Source organism: Lichenostomus cassidix, chromosome 8 (genome assembly GCF_008360975.1).
Source record: "Lichenostomus cassidix isolate B80296 chromosome 8, HeHo_3.0, whole genome shotgun sequence".
NCBI classification, from domain to species: Eukaryota; Metazoa; Chordata; class Aves; order Passeriformes; family Meliphagidae; genus Lichenostomus; species Lichenostomus cassidix.
The window spans coordinates 19629642-19648917 of record NC_139489.1 but is presented as its reverse complement, the minus strand read 5'-3'; the positions used below and the strand labels follow the sequence as shown (position 1 = coordinate 19648917).

The window sequence follows — 19276 nt, the reverse complement described above, 5'->3', positions numbered from 1 at the left end:
GTTTAATGGTGTTTTAATCAATGGCTATACCTGCCAACCTACAGGGACACTCATTCATTCATAACATTTACAGGTATATGGTATGTGAACAGGACAGGAAATGGGCCTTTTGCCTTCCACACTGCTTTGCCACATATCTCTTATGCTATTGATGCCATCCATCAAGGAATTTCAAAGGGCAATTGGTAAAAGAAAACATAAGACATTCATCTCAAGAGGCCTGATTCTGTTTTATTAGATTCTCCCTAGGTTTTTCCCGCACTTTGAAGCAGAGGTAGCAGCAAGGGATCAAGCAGTAAAAGCCTTTTAAAACTTCAACCTCCTCTCCAGCTGGGTTTCAAATCAATTCTCTTTTCACTGGGCCAGCAGTAGTGCTGTATGAGTGTAGAACACTGCAGTATTAAAAACTTGGTAAAACTTACCTTGTCCTTTCTTATTACAGGGGAATTTTACTGGGACAACACAGAAGGCAAAGCACCAGTGAGGTTTCAAATGTCAGAATACCTCGTTTGTTTTGGTTTGAAGAATTTTAGGTGGGAATCTGGAAGAATATTCAAGTATTTCACTCTTGAAGATGAATTTCCCCCATGTTCTTCGAGATTCTCATGCACTGGTGACTGTGTACATCTGTGCTGGGCAATTCTCAATGTACACTAGGATGGGAATAAATAATTTTATCCATTTGATAAGTCTGAGAATCCTGTTATGAAATGGTTTGGAAGTTCATTTTTATGGAAGTTCTAAACGAGTCTTTACAAGACCCTCACAAATTTGGAATGAGGCATGGTAATTTTGTTTTCTTTCTCTTGTAAATCTCTCTGGTACTGCTACAGAAAACAAGCCAGCCTGCAGTCCCAGAAGCTATTTGCAGAGGAAATGGTCTCTGCGGGTCTGACAATAACAAAACAACGAAGCCATATATCTCAAAATAGTTTGAGAAATCTGCTTTTGTGCATTGTTTCTGTATGGAAGATCACGCAATGAAAAGCCAGTGTCCCTAAAGGAGATGGAGGAGTCCTGCAGCTTTATTCGAATAGAGAGAGATTGACCACTGGGGCACACAGCCGTGGAGCTCTCTCTCTCTAGCTTTCGGAGGGCACAGCCTCCTTTCATCCCAAACTCCCAGCCACACAGTGCCCTCTTCCTTTGCCCTTTGGCTGAGGTACTGGGAAGGTTCAGCCTTCCCGAACCACCTGCCACATATCCCCCCTTGAACCTATTCTTTTTCCCCAAAGTTCAGAAACTCAGGCTTGTGCAGATCTACCTGTCTGTGTCAGGAGCCAGGCTGGCTGGGCTCTGCAACAAATCCACTGCTTGAAATTGCCAGAGACATCAAGACCCATCTCAAAGATGTTAACACCCATCCCTCACCCATGGAATTGTTTGTAAAGACATCAGCACACATCTTCCCTATCATTTCTAAGTAAAATGCTTTGGAAGATGGAATCTTTCTACTGTGTTTTGTGATTTCTCTGTGGCATTTCTCTGCTTTCCAAAGCGCTACCTCGCCTCTGGAGGTGCAGGTGTGGTTTGTGCCCTGGCTGAGGGGCCTGGCTTTGGCTCCATGCTGGGTGCCCTCAGCCCTGCCCGCCCCAGGTGCAATTAATTACCTGCTTTAATTAATTAATTACCTGCAGCTGGGGGGCGGGAAACACCTCAGCCTTACAAGTGGGGGACACAGGAACCGGAGCTTGCTGTGCCCAAAAGCTCAGGCTGCTCCACCGGTCGTGTGCTTCTTGGACAAAGGATAATTGCCCATAGCTGTTGGCTCTTGTCACCTGAGCTGTCGGCTGGGCCTTTCTGACCTCAGGTGATCCTCTCATGACTCTGTGGGGAGGTCACCTCTGGCTGCTGCTGACTTCACTCACCCCTCTGGAGTTCTTGGCTTCTCTCTTGGTTTACATGGTAGTTTTAATGTTTCTTCTACGTGTGTATGAATATATATATGTGTGTGCAGAACAGCTCTGTGCACAGTGCCAGCCCAGCAGCAGAGCGCTGCACACAGACAGACTGCCTTGCCATGGCTCAATGGCTCTTCATGACCTTATTCTGGCAGGACAGTGGCTGTTGTGCCTGGTCATTATCACCCGATCGTTACGATTCCCGTCTCTTCTGCGCATTTTTTTCTAAATGAGTTTTTTCATCAAATCACCTTTTCTGCTAATGTGTCACTGGGAGCCACTCGGGAGAGCTGAGTCCTGGGAGGTTAGCAGAACCTTTGGAAGCCCTTTCCTTGCAATTAACTCAGCTGTGTGCCAGGTTTTCATTAGAACACGATAATTGGTAAGCTGAGGTATTGCAGGGCACTGCAATATTTTCATAGTTTATGATTTATTTTCCTCTGGAGGGGTGGTCCTGTTGTGTAGGTCACTTCTGGCTGGAATAACAGAGAAGCTGTGTGCCAGTGAAGTGATTTACCACAGTTACAACCATGTGTGTAATGTACTTCCAGCCTCTTTGTCACGTATGCTACATGTCATTAAATATTACTGTCGAATGCTCAATATACCAGCGCACAGCAGGAGATAATACCAGATTAATTATACTGGTGGTGTATATAAATCATGGCTTTGAAGCTGCAGTTGCTCAAGTTCATGTGCTGCTTTATATGCTACTTTTAAGGGTATCAGGTCAGCTGCTGCCTGCACTGCTCAGGTTAGTTGCTTTCCATAAAGATCAATTACTTGCATATCCTAGTTTAAGGAAAAATTAAGCTATTTTTGCAGTCAATATCAATGACACAGTATGTTCAGGGGAAACTTGAAAGTCTAAGGACACCACCTCTCAAGGGGAAGAGGAGGATGGGAGCTGGATTCCCATTACCTCTAGCTAGAGCTTCTCCTTATAGGTGTACAATAATAAACTCTACCCATTTATATGAACTTAAACTCTTTTAATGCACTGAAATAGAGGCTTCACAAATGTCAAAGCTGAGCATCTCTGTAGGAGATGTTCCTTTGTTCTTGAACAAATAAAAGAGTAAAACAAAAGCTTGTAATGATTGCTCAGCATGATTTGATTCAGACTCAGGCCTGTGATTTTTTTTTTTTTTTGGCTAGTTTGCAGTGATTTTTACAGTGAGCTCAAAGAAAAGCTATCACACTTGCTCTTGGAATTATTTGCAGTTAGAAAATACTTGGACAACTTTAAGAGTCCTATGGGATCCTTCAGGTGTACATTTGATTCTCCACTGTTACCCATGGATTTCTTGATGACTCCTGTGAAACTCCTCTCTGAGAGAGGTACTGTGCAGTGGGTTAATGGCACAACCTGATTCCAACTGACTTGTCTGCAGTCTGTGTGACCTTTCATACAAAAACAGGGTATGCATTGCTACTATATTAACCGGGTAAGTTTTGCAGAGTTTTTTTGGGCGTCTCACGTGAACAGAACAGATGACAGCAGAACAGCTTGTTTGGCTCTTTTTTTCAATGAATAATGAAGTGTTGAAGTTTTATACTCTTTAAAACAAATTCAGGAAAAAGTGGCATTAGAGGTTTTGAAAGCTAGAACTGGTTGTGATATTTCAGATCTGAGTATGTGTAAGATATATTCTGATGTTTATTCCTATTTGTGGAGAGCTAATCCTGGCTCTCCAGTATGAGGATTCACTGATATTTTGTGCTTAGGATATTTGATGTTGTAAATGCTTGCCTTTGGCCTTAACTTCTGTAACCCTGCATGTCAGCATGCCAGTATGAGAGTCCTTTACATATTGGAATATACCTTGCTGCTTTGACAATGTTTTTTATTTAGAACAATTCTAACTTTTCTGTGAAATGTGATTTTTCTTACCCCACCCTATACTCAGGAAAAAACATCTTGATGAAAATGCAAAACTATTTTTTCATGAAAGGTTGTTATATTATTAATTATAAAATAAACATTCTTTCTTGCTGGTGTAAACTCTCTATTTTTCCAATTCCAAACCCAAATGAACTGGGTGCCTTGAAGCTTTTTGCTCTGGAAGTTACCTTATTTTGGTCTACATCTTTAGGTGTCAGATTAAATTTTATTTGACAGAAGGGTGGTTAGTGCTTCTGTTCAAATTTGTGTTTAACTACTTTGTTTTGGATTTTTTGAGATCCAACCCTTCTCTTGTTTGTTGTGACCTTTTCTGTTTCATCTAGTTTGCTTGCTTCCCAATTTCCGCTCTTTGGGTGGAAGTGTCTGTTTTCCACTGCTGTTGCCTCATTCCAGCATCGCTGATTACTGAAGTTATTTCATCTGCCAATATACACCATACCTATTATATCCCTCAGACTGTGACTGTCACCTCTGAATTTTTTTCCCTGTTGTTGATCACTTTGTTCTTGTAATGATGTTGCTTGATTTACTATTGTTAGCTTTTACTTAGGCTTTAAACTCCATTTCAAATCTGTCTTCTTTTCTTTGAACTCAGGAACTGGCTGTTTAGGGGAGTTTGTGTCTTTTTACAGGATAGGCTGTAAAATTAATATGCTTAACCTGTTACCAGTTCAGTGAAGTGGGGTTTTTTGGGTCTAGTGTTTTTAGACTTTTCTGAAATGTCCTTTTTCTGAACATAAGTGTTGCTGTAGTGTGCTAACAATTTAGGCTTGTGTAAAAAGAGTCAATACTTGCTGGCCTTGTGTGTCTAATTATCAATGGTCATGCATGGAGAGAAGGGCCAGCTGTCCTTTCCTCATCAAAATATAGTAGTTGATATTGCACTGTTATTAAGTAAGTGCCATTAAACCTTGCCAGTAATAAGAAAAAGATAAATAGCTATTTCTTATGTAGAAGAAACAGTGCAGAATACAAGGTTAGGGACAGGAGAGAGACCTAGTCCAGAACAAAAAGAAAGATCAGACAGAATTACTTAAAAATGTAAAAATTCGAAATGCCAGGAGAAGCAGCACTATTTGAATAATTACTCCTTGGTCACTGAGGAGTATTACCAGTTATCCTACTCCAGGGGGTGTGCAGATGACTTTTTTTGTTAGTCTTTGGAATTAGATGAAGGTACCAGCAGCAAAGAAAAACCTTTGTTTTGAAAGTAACAATAGTCTATCCTTATGACCGACCTTCATCAATGCTTCACACAGTAGTAATTGTTATTACTACTACTTTTTTATCAGTTTTTCATAATTTGTGCTGCAGTGGACAATCAACAGCTCAAATTCCTGTCCCTGAGACAAAGTTAAATTGGCTCATGATCAGAAGTTGCTTACTCAGTGTTTAACTTTAGAAGTGTCATTGGCACTTGAGACAGTATGAATATACTTAAAAACCTCAAGTTCTCTTATATTATTCAGTTTTCCTTATCCTTTAAAGTATTAGAATTTTGCAGGGACAAAGCACTAGATAAGATCCCACTTGTCTACTGGCTGAAAACATATACCCTGTGCTTTAAACATGATGTACAAAAACACAGTTGGCAAAACACATTTACCTTTTAAGCCGAGGACTAGTTTGGGAATGAAAGAAGTGTTTTTCACTGTCAATATTTACTGGTTTTTAAACACACTAGGGGTCATTACTCTCCTCTCAGTGGATATTGAGTGAGAATAAGTGGCAAGTAAGACAAAGTAAAATGTTTGTATGGAACCAAGCCAGAAGTGTGTGTCTATTTATAATCTTAAGCCTTCTGCTCTGTGAGGCTAACAGTTCTTGCCTTTTCTGCAGAGAGTAAACCTGTGTCACATTAAGGGTCTGTGGCTATTGCAGGAGAATTCTAATAGATGGGTTTTTTTCACTGAGTAATTGCTGTAGCTTTTCCATTCTGCAGCCACAAAAGAAACACCATATTGTATACTAGGAAAGCATACAATGGCTAAGAAAGTATAATGCTATAACTTCAAAGTTACATTTCAATGTCCTTGGAATTTTCTTTTATCATATTTTCTTACTGTTTGTGCTGGAAAGTCTAGAGTATATCTTCAAAGGCAAATTTTGTATCATAATTCTCTTCTGTGAAGAGAGGTGACACTGGGCTCATTTATGGTTAGGTGACAATCAGCAGTCAGTGAACATGGTCATGTTACTAACCCAATGTCACTGCAGAGATAATCCTTGTAGACTCTTAGGAGAGACAAGCTGAGTCTTTAGAAGTGTTTTACAAAGAATGCTTTAGTTGTAGGGCATAAATAAACGGGTAACAACAGTTGAGATTGCAATGGATAATGGAAAAATCAGTATTGCAGAGTTCTGTATCATCTGGTAATATTTTGTTGCAGTTATGTGCTGTATTACTGGCATTTTTTCAGTTTTGAGAATTCTTTTTTTTAGGTCAAAGATCATGTCACTCTGTCTCAGTCAGTGGTTAGCCAGTCAATTTTTTGCAGCAAAAAATGATTACCCACACCAGAGGTCAATAGTACAGAAGTATTATAGATCACATTGCCCTTTCCTAATCAATTGAACTATATTAAACAATTCAAGGTTGTAATAATACTTAAGGATGTAAAAGAAGTAGAATTTCAGACTTAAACTACATAACTGTGATGGGATGGATTATTCTGTGCTTTATTCAGGAGTATCAAGAACACATAAGTAGACTGCCACTGTGTCCTGCTGTAGCTTGTAATTGCACAAAGGTGTTGGGCAAAGACTGATAGTCCTGCCAATAATGCCAGTTTGTCACCAGTGACAGCACTGAAACTCCTACTAATTTGCACTGGCAGGAGTCAAGGGGAATCTGAGCCATGTTTCTTCCTTGCTTAGGGAGTCTGTTACATAAGTGCAGTGATGCAGCTGCACAGCAATAAGAACTCTTATTGTATTTTGTTCTAATATTCCTTGAAATATTGTAGGAATATTGATTGTGTCTATTGTTCTGATCTTTAAGAACCAGGTTTCAAAGAGCTCTCTAAACTGTCTAATCTCCTTACATGGACAAGCTCTGCAGCACTTCATTACCTGACTTTTGTGCATATAAGTTTAAGGAATACAAAAATAGAGGTTTCATTTTTAAGAATAGTTACTTTTTTGGGGGTCCTTTGTTTCACCAGTTTTAATACAGTTTATGCAACACTGTTTATCTCTTGCAGCTGACTCTTACAGATAGCTTGTTGCAGACATATGTAGATTATCTAAGCTTTTCCCTGCTAGCATTTTCATACAGCTTTTTATGTTCACTGCAAAGTCTGACTTGGATTCAAATCTAGTAATTACCAGAGTCAAGAAAGTCATCAGCTAACTGTCAGTTTTACATATGTGTTTGCTGAGGCTCAATTTCAAAATGAAAAGCACATTCTTTCCCAGATATCCTGTTTGATAGTAATTTGCAGAGAATTAAAAATAGATGCTCTGTTTAGAAATGAAATAGCTCATGTCTGTCCTGGCTTTACAGACCAGCATGCACATGAAAATTCTTTAGACAAACAGAAAAATTTGGGTACATGTCACTTCTTTTGAATGGGTAAATTTTACAAAATCTAAGTAATTATAACCCCAATGTGATTTTTTTTTTTCTTAAAATACTTGTTGTTCACACCTAAATGGATACTGGCTCTGATCTCTTGCCCAGTTCTTTCAGCATCCATGAGAAAAATCAAAGGTCTCCTAATCAGAGGTTTCTTAACACTCCCCAACACCTACTTCATCTGCAAGCAATGAGAGCTTGCTGACATTCATATGGTAGGCATGTATCTTAAAATATAATTTTGAATTGTCTAAGAAATACATTAGAAAGGAATAATTACTTGTGAAATCAGCAATGGTATTAAACCTAAGTCCACCATAATGCAGAAGAGCCCAGTTTTCTTGGTTTGGGTTTACTTTGACACATAATGGAGGTCAAGTGATAAATGTGAATCCATCTGTTATTGGGGAGGGTAATGTCATGTTCCCTTGAAAGCATGTAACTTGCTTCTATAACTGAAATTATATTATAAGTAGATATTATTTCTGTCTATCATTTGCTCTCCCTCCTGTGAATTCAGCATGTGAAGACCCTGAATCTACCTGAAAAAATCCTAATATAGATCAGACATTTACTCCTTGTTATACTATTCAGCCATTGCTCTTCCTTGTGTTGGTTATGGTGGGTTATGATTTTTCTGGTACTGCAAAAAATTGCAGCATACCTTCAGGCCACCAGTGAAATTGGATAACTTAATTAGCAGTGAGTGGTTTTGGTCACTTAGATTATTCAGATTTTTTGCTTACTGTACAGCTGTGAATATAAAACCTTATAAACCTGACATTCCTGCAATAAAAGGGTCTGGTTTAAGTAATATTTTCAAGAATTGTAGATGAATCTTTTCTGGTTTTTTTTTTTTTTTTTTGAAAGAGTTAAAACATAATCATGCAGGCAAACGCAGAGTATGCTGGCATGTACATGAGGAACCCATTTACTGAGCCACTGTCATTTTAACAGCAGGGATCTTGACTCCCTGAGGTGTTTCTAAAGCATTTCAGGCTCACTGAGTCAGGACTAAATAACACCCAGCTGGGTAAGAACAAATACCTGTCAGATAATCCAGCTAATAGCTGGTTTAGTTATCAGTGCCCTTCTCTACCTGCTTCCTCTTCCCTGCCTTTTTAAATGTATGATGCATTTCCTACAACATCATGTTTAAAAGCTTCAATAACCCCATAATGGCAGCTGATGGAGACCTTTTATATGTTGATTCCTTTTTTCCTTGGTTTTGGAAAGGTGGCAAAAGTTTGCATGATGACATCTTGATTAGAACGTCTCTTTTTGTGTTCAGGTGTATTTCAGATGGGTTTTCCCCCCTTTGGAAGTGTTAGTCAGTGTTAGTAACTGCTTCTGGAATACATGTCACCTTTTTCCTCGGTGAGAATACAACTCTGCAAACTGAATTCTTCTGTGGGTGGGTTGGGTTCATAAATACAGTTTTACATTGTACTTTTAAGGTCAGTGATCCAAATGCTGGCAAGTGAAAGTTGTGGAACATGAGCATCACCAGACTTCTAAGCCTGCTTTGTAATTGTGGTTACTCTGTCTCTGTCCAGGAAACTGGCCTAACAGTTTATAATCAGCTTGTTTTTACAGTTGTTCCAACTGTGTTTCTTGTTTTCTAGGTACACAGGCAGCTCTAATTCTGGTACTTGCTAAGTGTTGAGCTTGTAATCTTCCCGCTGTCCTAGAATAGTTCTGTATAATGCATATTTCTATTTTAATTCATTATATTTTACATCCTGCTTTATCTGGGTGCAACATGGTACTGTCAGCTTTGACAGTTTGATCTTCAGTGTTGCTGTAAAGCTCATCATTCTTAGCTAATCCAATTGCTTAATTAGCTGAATATTATTAACCTTGTAAATTCAAAAAGAGTTTTTTCAGTTACAAGCTGTCCAGTGTAACTGTACTTCAGAAAACTGGCATAACTATTTTTAGTCTTTCTTATCAAAACTTTATCTAGGCTGAAAATCTGTCAAGGTTCAGTCTGAGTCAAATGAACACAGTTAATGCTTAGGCTTGGCTGTTACTCTGCTCTACTGTGGCATGCAGTCCTCGAATGTGGTGTCTGATTTGCAGTGCAGGAAGTGTCTTTGAGAAGACCACAGCAAATGCACACAGGCATTGAAGGGAAGGAACACCTTGCTGTCATCCTGTAGAAATGCTCTGGGAAATGAGAAGGTGGCATTAATGGGTTCCAAGAGACATGATCAAACCATATTGCTGTGCTGGCAGAAAGGAGATGGCAGTAGGGAGAGCTGAGGGTGGGTGTAAGTTAAAAGGCATCACATGACACTTGACAGAGTGGCAGACATATGTTGTAGCTGATGGAAACAGGGAGAGGAAAAAGCAGTCAGGAATCCATTGTGTGTATCATATGCTGTGATGCTTTCACTGAAATGCCTCATACCCCGTCTCTGTAAGTTCTCTGTAGTTCTATTAGCTCTCCATCAAAAGTGCTGCTTTTCCCTCCCTCCAGTCCCAACAAGTGTTCTGCTACCTGGCCTCTTCATAGCTGAGTTCAGTTCCGAGTTCAGCTAATCCTGTTCTTCTCTAATGCTTGTTGGTTATGTCTCAGCTCCTCAGTGGTTTTCAGGTGGGTTCTGTAGCTGAATTCTCTGCCATATTTCTTCCTTCAATTACATGTCAATAAATGTTTTTTGGTTGTGTTTTGCTCATTGCAATCTCTCTTTAAACTTAAATCTTCCACAGAGCCTCATTCTGTAACAGCAATTAATGCAGGAGAGAACAAATATGTCTCTGGCGAAGTGAAATCTGATAGGTAATACCCTGGGAAAATGTGTTGTTGGTGCTTTTGAAATATAATTTTCTTCTACTGTGTCAGAAATGTGAACTTAGAATTGGAGACACAAACAGAGTTTGCAGGACCTGGAAATATCTTAAATCATGCTGACAAAGGAAGTAGGACTGGGTTTTCTGGGACACAGTGTTGTCAGCAGCTGCAAGCTGTTATTAATAAAAGGACCTAAAATAATTATTAATAAAAGAGCCTGCTGGAAATAAAGCTGGTAGGGCAAGTGACTTTAATTTCCAGGATCATGGGGAGCCTAATTGGGTAGTTTGGGCAAATCAGGCCAATAGTTATGCCTATGATTGTATCTAATCTGCAGGCACTGTGATACTTTGGAGTTAGAATATTTTGCTCTGTTGGTCTTTAAGAAAAAGAAAATCATCTTGTAGGGGGAGGCCCAGGATGGCTGATTAGCTGAAAAAGGATGCTGTACCTTGCCCTGCTCCAAGTCATATTCTAATAATATCAGCATGTTGGGAGCTGTGAGCTTCAGTATCATGGAATTTGGATGAAATATCTCTGACAATCTGACAGACAAAGTGACAGCTAATAAATACGTTATCCCAGGACAAGTCACCTGGCATCTGCTGAGGCTGGCTGGGCGTGCATGTGAATGTTGACTCACATGTTAAGACTTCTTACTGATGCGAACATACTTGTATTGCTGTTGATATGACAATAAAACAGTTCATGTTGCAGAAAACAGTGAATACCTTGAACTCTCCTGAGTGGTGCAAACTCAAGATACCTTCACTTCTGGAAAGCTAGTAGTTAAAGACATTATGCACAAAGTGAAACATGAAGTTAATCTGCATCAAAGCTCTGGGCTCATGTATTCACCATACTTGGTGAGATGCAATTTTTAATTTTATTTTTTTAAACTGTTTTCCGATATATTCTCTGTGACACATCCTCATTGATTTGTCATTTGTGATCTTCAGGATTTAACGAGTCGTAGTGAATCTTAGGAAAAGAGCGTTGGAAGATGTCACTTAGATCAAATTAGATATTTCAGCAGATAGTAATGCTCTACCTCAATTTCCCTTCCAAGTGAGAGGCTGGTGTGTTGGCTACAGGCCACAGCTCATTCTGGGTTGTGCTTTTGGAATAGTCATGCTTAATTTAGTCAAGTTGTTGTGCTCCAGAAAACAGACTAAGAACAGGATTGTGAAGAGGTGCACAGCTCTTACTTATGTAATACACCTGCCCAAAAACTGGAGTGCACAACCAGTGTTTGTGCAGCAGAGAGATGTTTGCTTCCTGAATGCAGTGCCAGGAGGTATCTTGCAGTGAAATGTTAGTTGTGTTGTGCTGTGCCTCGGGGATGGGCAGAAGAAAGAGGCCTTTCCCTGCTGATACAGTTACTTTGCAGAGGAGTTTAATCTAGTGGAGTTCTCCTATCAGTTCTGGAGTGATGTTACATCATCATGCCCTCTTTGACTTTTGCTATGTAGCAGCATCATTTTTCTTTGGTTTGCTCTTCCGGAGATGTTGGCTTTTCTTGTTTTGCCACGGAGGGTTGTGTGGCTTTATGATATGCTGGGGGTGGGGGGAAGAGTAAGGTGAATAATTTAAGTCTGTGATTCCTTTGTCACTAAGAACATGAGTTTGTACTGGTTTAGTTAAGTTTGACAGTTCAGGGAGATACTGAATCTGTAGTGCCTGGTCTGCAGTGGTGTGTAAACCCATGCAGATGGCTCTTGTTTCTCCCTCTATTACTATTGACTACAGAATAACTTTGAAAGCTTCATCTCATTGCACTTTTTGTAATCTTACATCAAAGTCTACTTCCAGCTGTGCTAAGTAATACTTTGTTTTATCCAGATATGAATCAGGCTTATTCATTGCCCTTATTCTCTATTCTTTCTTGACCTCTTTGAATTTTTGTCAGTAGCAGAATTATTTCTACATGCTGATAACTCTGTTGTCATTTTGCCATTGACTTTTTATTATTTTTACTCAAAACCCCTAACACAATCTTTTGTGCTAATTTTCATTTTGAAGCCTTGAAGTATTCCCACGGTTCTTTGCAGATAACTTGTAAAATGTTTATCTTGCAGGCTGACTGCTTACAAAACCAAAACTGAGGGCTGGGTTTGGGGGTCAGCTGCTGCATAGATACACAAGTGAGCTCACAGGAATTCTTCACAGCCCTGCTGAAGCTGTTTTGGGGACATAGAGACCAGGATGCCATAGTTTGCAATATTATTCAGGGTTTTTCAGGTTCACAAAAGAATTGTAAGTGCCCAGATAACACTGGTGAGCTGACTGTGCCCTATGTGCCTTTGATGAATCTTTGATGGTGAAGTTGTTGGCAGGTGTCTTGGAAACTTGATCCACTTTAACTGAGCATAAGCCTTCCTGGATACTCCCTTTACTCAGTAGTGTTCATTCAGGAGCTGAAATGAACTCTAGTTTCTGGCCTGGACTCCCTGCAGATCTTTGTCATTTTGGGGCTTTCTCATTTCAAAGCATTGATAAATTGTACTGGAGAATTTTCTTTGTGTGCAACAGACAATGTGCTTTACCAATTATTTTTTAGGTGTTTTTTTTTATCTTTGCTTGGCATTACTGCTGATGGACTCTAAGAAGCAGGCAAGAATAGCAAGTTCAGAGAAACCACTTCCTAGCTCAGTGGCTGAGACCAAAGCCATGCTGCCATGACAGTGTGCTGTGTGGTCTGGGCAATATTTGGGTGTTTTTGCAAGTTTCCCCACTTACCATAGAAGGCCACACACAGCAGTCCTGTGGCTCAAGGCCCCAGGAGCTGAGCTGGGCTTGTGTTGGCTGGAGCTGCTTGGGGCTGGTTCTCCTGTGTCCAGTGGCCATGGGGCCACCTTAGGGTTGCTGTGGCACAGCCCTGGGGGCTGCAGGAGGCATGTGGGCACCTGCCTGGCTGTGGCTGGGATTCAGTGGGCAGGAAGCAGGATATGCTAAGGGAATTTGTGAAAACAACCTTCATGTGGCTGAGACTGAGCAGGAAGAGCTGTTCCCAGCTGGTTACTCCTTAGCCCATTGGACATGGCCAGCTGTGGTGCCTGGGAGAGTGAATGTATGAGGTTGTCTTTGCATAACACTTTTACCTGTATAAGGACTTATCTTACTAAATAGTATAGATTTCTAGATCTGTTGGAATGTTGTTCCCTTCTACCCGTAATAAGCTTTTGATTAACTTTAGAAACTTTAACTGCAGAATGCTGAAGAAATAAACTACTCACAATGTTCACTCTTTGTACATACCTAGTCTTTTGGCACAACAACCAGCACTTTAACTGCATTATTTCATCTGAATAATGACCTAATAATTTTCTAGTTTCTATAAAGAGATGATTCTTCCATGTTTTGTGAAATAAGCTTGCTGTAGTTGAACTTTTTTCTCAAATATCTTATATTGAAATCTAATAGTTATCAGAAGAGTAACAGTTTTGCATTATCCTTTCAGACTTTATTATGAAATGTTTGTGCAGTACTGAAGTCTTAATTCATTAAAACTTTTTATAATTATATATATGTATTTTAAAATATTTTTTATTTTATGTATTATCATGAAGGCATAGATTTGAGGGAGGAATTTTAGCATTTCCAGCTAAATCTTTCTTAACCCCAAACCCCAAATGAGTTCTTGAAGGATTTAAAGATTTGGATTATCACATAACAAAAGGATGAAAGACAGGGTGACAAATACAATGGATAATAACAAAGAAGTGCCATTTTAGCTTTTTAATTCATGTCTGTTTTTAAGTACTTTATACATCCTCCTGTGAAATGGATACTGCTTATTTTATAATAATAAATGTATTTAAAGAAGCTGTTATTTTCCTATCTATTGAAACTTTTAAAGGTGTCCACATTTTTAACTATTGGCATAAGAATTTTAAGTAAGCTGCTGTGCTAGAAAATTGCAAGATAAACACCACTCAAAGCTCTGCTTGTATATTCCTTCTGAGATGTTCAACACCTCTTTAGAAATGCAACTTGGGCAGAGCTCTGTCTTGGTGGCAAAATGTGGCCCAACGTGGGGCTTCTGCAGTAGAAAACTCTTGTTCAGCTCATGTATGAGTAAATTATACAAATCAGTTTGTGAAGCCAATGTTTCTACTTTGGGCTTGTTTTTAGATGAAAAACAAACGAGCAGAAAACAAATAAGTGTTTTCTGATTAACAGCCTGTACAATTTGAAAAGCTTTGCAGTGACTGTGTTCTTACTCCCCAGTGAGGGGCAGACCTCCTGGTGTTTGTTTGTTTTACTGTTTATATTTTCTTTCTATTTTTAGTTTGGACAGTGCATGTCAGTCCTTCTTCATTAGTAGTTGCATGGCTTCCTCTAAGAATGAGAATCAGCATCTTAAGAAAAAGGGAGAAGGAGGTTTATTACCTGGCATGTGTGCACATATGCAGGCTGGGTAAATGGGCTGGCAGGAATGTTGTGGAGTTCAAAAAGAGGTGCAGATTCCTGTAGCTGGGAAGGAGCAATCCAGTTGTGTGCTCCAATCCCTGCTGGGAGCCATGGTGCTGGAAAGCAGCTTGGCACAAAAGGGCCTGGGGATCCCAGCAGGCACCAAGCTGAACACGAGCCCATGACACACACTTGCTGCAAAGGCTGATGCTGTCCTGGGCTACATTGTACAAAGGATTGCCAGTGGGCCAGGAAAGGAGATCCTTTTCCTCTGTCCAGCCCTGGTGAGGCCACTTGGAGCTCTGTGCCCAGTTCTGGGCTTTTCAGTACAAGAGAGAGATAGACCTACTGGAGAGTCCAGAGAAGAGTCAGAAAGATGATGAAGGGACTGAGCACCTCACGTGTAAGGAGGGCTGGTAAGAGTTGGCACTATTGACCCTGAAGAAGAGAAGGCTCAGGGGGATCTTATCAATCTATACAAATACCTGACAGGAGGGTGCAAATGCAAAGTGGTGCCTGGTTAGAGGCCTAGAGGCAATGGTTACAAAATGAAACATGGTAGGTTCCATCTGAACATTAGGAAACCCTTTTCACTGGTGAAGGTGACTGAATATTTGAGCAAGGCTGCCCAAGAGAGTGTGCAGAGTCTCCATCCATGGAGATACTCAAAAGCCACCTGGACAGAGCTATGGACAATCTTCCCTAGGTGACTCTGGGCAGGGTGATTTGGACCAGATGACCTCCAAAGGGTCCCTTCCAACCTCACACTGCCATGAGATTATGATATGTTATTCTGTGATATGAAGACTGTTGCACGATAAATCGTAGGCAGAGTTGTCCGCTGTTATTTAATTTCTGGAAATAGGTAACAACTTTGCTTAATGCTCTAATCAAATGTTATTTGACATTTAAATTAAAAGTTGATGATAAATTTCTGCAAGGATTATTAATGTTCAGCATGTGTATCCTATTATAGTTCTGCCTGTATAACATATTTTAGCTTTTAAACATGCTATATGTGCTGCAGAAACATGACTTTCTTGGATGAGTTTTCCGGTGTCTGAGCCTCCAGATGATGGCAATGATTCCAAGTCCCTCAGGGGCAGTTATGCAAGTCTTATTAGCTGTGAGCAGTAATAAATACTCTTAATGCATGCAACCAGCTGGAATCCTAAAAAAAAATCATTCAGGGTATTCCTGCCTTAAGCTGATAAGAGTGATTGCGATTCCTTTATATATATGTCAGATTTAGTTCAAATAAATTGATAATGTTAGTCACAGCACCAGGGGTTCTCCACAGAATGCAAGACCCTTAAAAAATATTTGGACTCTTACTCTGTGTTTGAGGCTGTTGTGATTACACTGCTATCAGGAGTGCAGCTGGCTCTAATAAAGGATATTTGCTGCAGCAGCACCTTCTTCCCTAGACCATGCATGTTGTGTTTCCAGTCACCTTGAATTCCAGCATGGGCTGTCTGACAGCTCACCCTGAACAGCTCAGAATTAGTCTAGTGGAGCTCAGAAATTGCAAGAGACAAAATTTGTAAACAAACTGCAGGAGAGAGCTTTAGGAGCCAAACTGTGGTGAGCCTGAATGCATGAGAGAATCCCTGTGTTGCTTCTTGTTCCACTTGTCCTCTTTTTGTCAAGAACTGCAGCTGAATCTTTCTTAATTTACATATATATCTTAGAAAATATAGAAGGGAAAAAATGGTAGTGGTTTCAAGGCTCATCAGCTTTCCAGCTGTTTTGATGAGTCATGGAAGTAGTTTGCAAAAACTTTGTTTGGAGCAGGGAGGAGTAGGTTTCAAATTAGCTGTAAGTGTCTTTAGTTTTAATAATACAAAGCAAACCTGAAAGTCCCCTTTAGCTGCTATTTTTGGTTCAAGGTAGTCACCCTCAGGATGCATTCAATTAAGGCAAGAGTTTCAAACCCTGAGCAAAATTATAGCACTTGAGTATTTATTTTCTCAAAAGGTTTCTGTTGGTTTTAACTTAAATTTTGGAGGTAAAGAGTGCATTATTAGAGCTTCACATTATGTCTAATTATGTATTTATGTTGGAATTTATGTACCTGCATAAAAACAACAATTGGAAACAGTCTTCCTCTGGCTTAGTCAGTAAATACTTACCAAGGGAGCATCCATGGGGAAGAAGAGAAGTTGAGGTTTCATCCACTAAATAGCACTTTTTCCATTATCCCTTAATGTTAAGACTAAAAGGGGTAAATAGCAGGACTTGGGCCATTAGTGTAGGCTTGTATTGTCCTGAGCAGGGTCCCAGGAAGCAGAAATGGAATAAGAGAACGTGTAAAGCTCCCACATGGGAGATGTTTCCCCAGCTCTGCTTAGGGACAGCTGAGACTGTCAAACCTTTAACCTTGGGTGATGTGGCAAAGGAGAGCAAAACATCAGAGGATTAGCTGATGATAGGAAGTTTTTTGAATAATTTATCCATATTAGTAATGAAATTTTTTGATAAGCATGTTGGCAATGAGGTTGCTTCAAGTCCTCTGAGAGTGCAGTTTGGACTATTTGACTGCAAAACCACTGTTGAAGTACCAGCATGCTCTTGAATCCATTTAAAGGATGCATTTTCTGTTGCAAGGTTCTGAGTAACAAAGTGCCAAAGACATGTGACAAAATACCAAGGAAAGTTATTCCTGACCTGCACTTAGTGAAGCTTAGTAGTTGTGACTAACTCTTGCAGTGTTTCCAAAGGTATGTGGAATAGCTAGTCCATACTTGAAAGGTCACCCTTCACAGTCTTATGTATTTCAAAATTTTTATAGTTATTTTCCATTTAGATTGAAAAATAAAAGCTGAAATACCATTTGTTTTAAATTAGTGTAGAAAGGAAAAAATACTGTGAGCAATTTCTAAGTAAAATAATTTACAGCAGTTGACATATGTGGTGTCAATGAGTATTTTTAATGTTATTGGAAGTGGTTAGTTTATCTTGACATTGGTAACATACTCAGTAGAAATATGTAACACTGCCAAGTAACAAATGCATTGTTTTGCCATGTTGCCAACTTTTAGTGTTTCAAGCTTTCAGTGGGAACTAATCCCCCCTTTCCCCGTAGTGTGACCAAAGAAAAGTTGTGAACATCTGCGTGAGAAATCTAATGCGAGGATGCTCAGGTCCTGATGCAGTATGACATCAAAATATGTGCCTGTAGGACTGCACAGCAACAATCACTTTGTGAAATTATGCTAATGTGATGTATTAAACTTTCATGAATTGGTGTTTAGCTAAACACATAGAACTATTAAAAAAGACTTGGAAACGAAGCACTCAAGTACTGCATTAGCATCGGTGGGACAACTTTTAGCTCCCTCTTCTATTAATAGATTGCCGAGAGAGACTTGAAAAGTTTGTAAAGCTCATTATTACAAAAACGAATTCAAATTCTGTCACTCCTTATTTCCACTCACTGTTCTTGTCTGAGCAGCACCTTCCAGTCATGGCTTCCAGTATAGTTTGCAAATGACAGCAGAACAGCAGCAGCAGCAATCTTTTAAACTACTTTAACCTTTACAACAGTGTGTTTGTTTGGAGAAGGCAACCATTCCATTTCTCTTTTGCTCACAGAATATTAAGGTTGCAGACAGAGGAAAAAAAAGGAATGGCCAACAACTAGAATTTGAAAATTTTGAAAAGGTCAATATAGCATGGTTTAGGACTGTCTGTATGCTTTTTTCTCAGCAGGTGACAACTGACCAAATACCAATAAACTATAAGCTATATATATATTTAAATATAAATACAAAAAGTGTCTCAACAGTCAGTTTAAGTGGCACGGTTCGTTAGGCTTTCAGTTGTTGATACCCAGAAGTTATTAAATTTAATAAAGTCATTTTGATTTCTTTACTGCTGTAGGGTTTACTGCCACTTCATTTTCTTTGCACATGCATGTTTTTATATGACAAATGTGGTATTGTTGCAAACACTTGTGGGGATTGCTCTTAACAGTAAGCATGGAGTTTCTTTTGGTAGAAAGCAGCATAGATTTACACCTTCTGTTTTACAAAGCATTGATTCTCAGAACAGCAAATCACCAGCAGGCTGCTTGCCCATTCAAATACTGTGCTTCAATCAGACGTGTTGACCCATATGAAATAAGCACTCAGTGTACACACTCAAGTGAAAAATGTTATAGAGGGGAAAAAAATCAAGAATAAACTGTCATGAAATTGATGACACTGAAACTGCTCTGAAGATATCCCTCTGCAGCAAGGGTCAGTTCTATCTAATGGATACCTAATGCCTCAAAGGCTGTGGAGGCTTTAGTCTCTCTAGATGATGTGCTTGGCTGCTGACCTTTTTATTAACATCACAATGCTTTTGCTTTGTTATCCAACCTAAGTCTCTTGTAACAGTGAAATATTTCCTTTTCTGTGCATGGTGGTTGGTGAAAACACTTCCTTCATTGTGGCAGTTATCTTTCATTTTGTTTTCACATGGTGCTCTCTCCTCCAGGTGAAAACTGTCCTGGAACTATATGCATTTGTTTTTGAATTATTAAAGTGTGATCCCACTGAAGATTAGCACCTGAAACTTTGAAGTCTAGTGTTAAAGTTAGTCTTTCAGCCTTGTCTTTTTACCAGACAGAAAAAGATTCAGGAGGCAGTGTGTTGCATTTCTCTGGGGTTGTATCTCCCTTCACTGGCTGTGGAGGT

General features: G+C 39.5%; 1 protein-coding gene across 4 annotated transcripts in view; it reads left to right on the top strand.

The window, feature by feature from the left end:
* The window catches only part of LOC146433995 (uncharacterized), a 324515-nt gene extending 323110 nt beyond the window's left edge, over window positions 1-1405 (top strand). For all 4 annotated transcript variants that reach the window (XR_014853778.1, XR_014853782.1, XR_014853777.1 and 1 more), the window contains one exon: window positions 443-1405. The gene's annotated coding sequence lies outside the window, so the exon portion shown is untranslated. The remainder of the gene's footprint in view (window positions 1-442) is intronic.
* Window positions 1406-19276: the final 17871 nt, after the last annotated feature.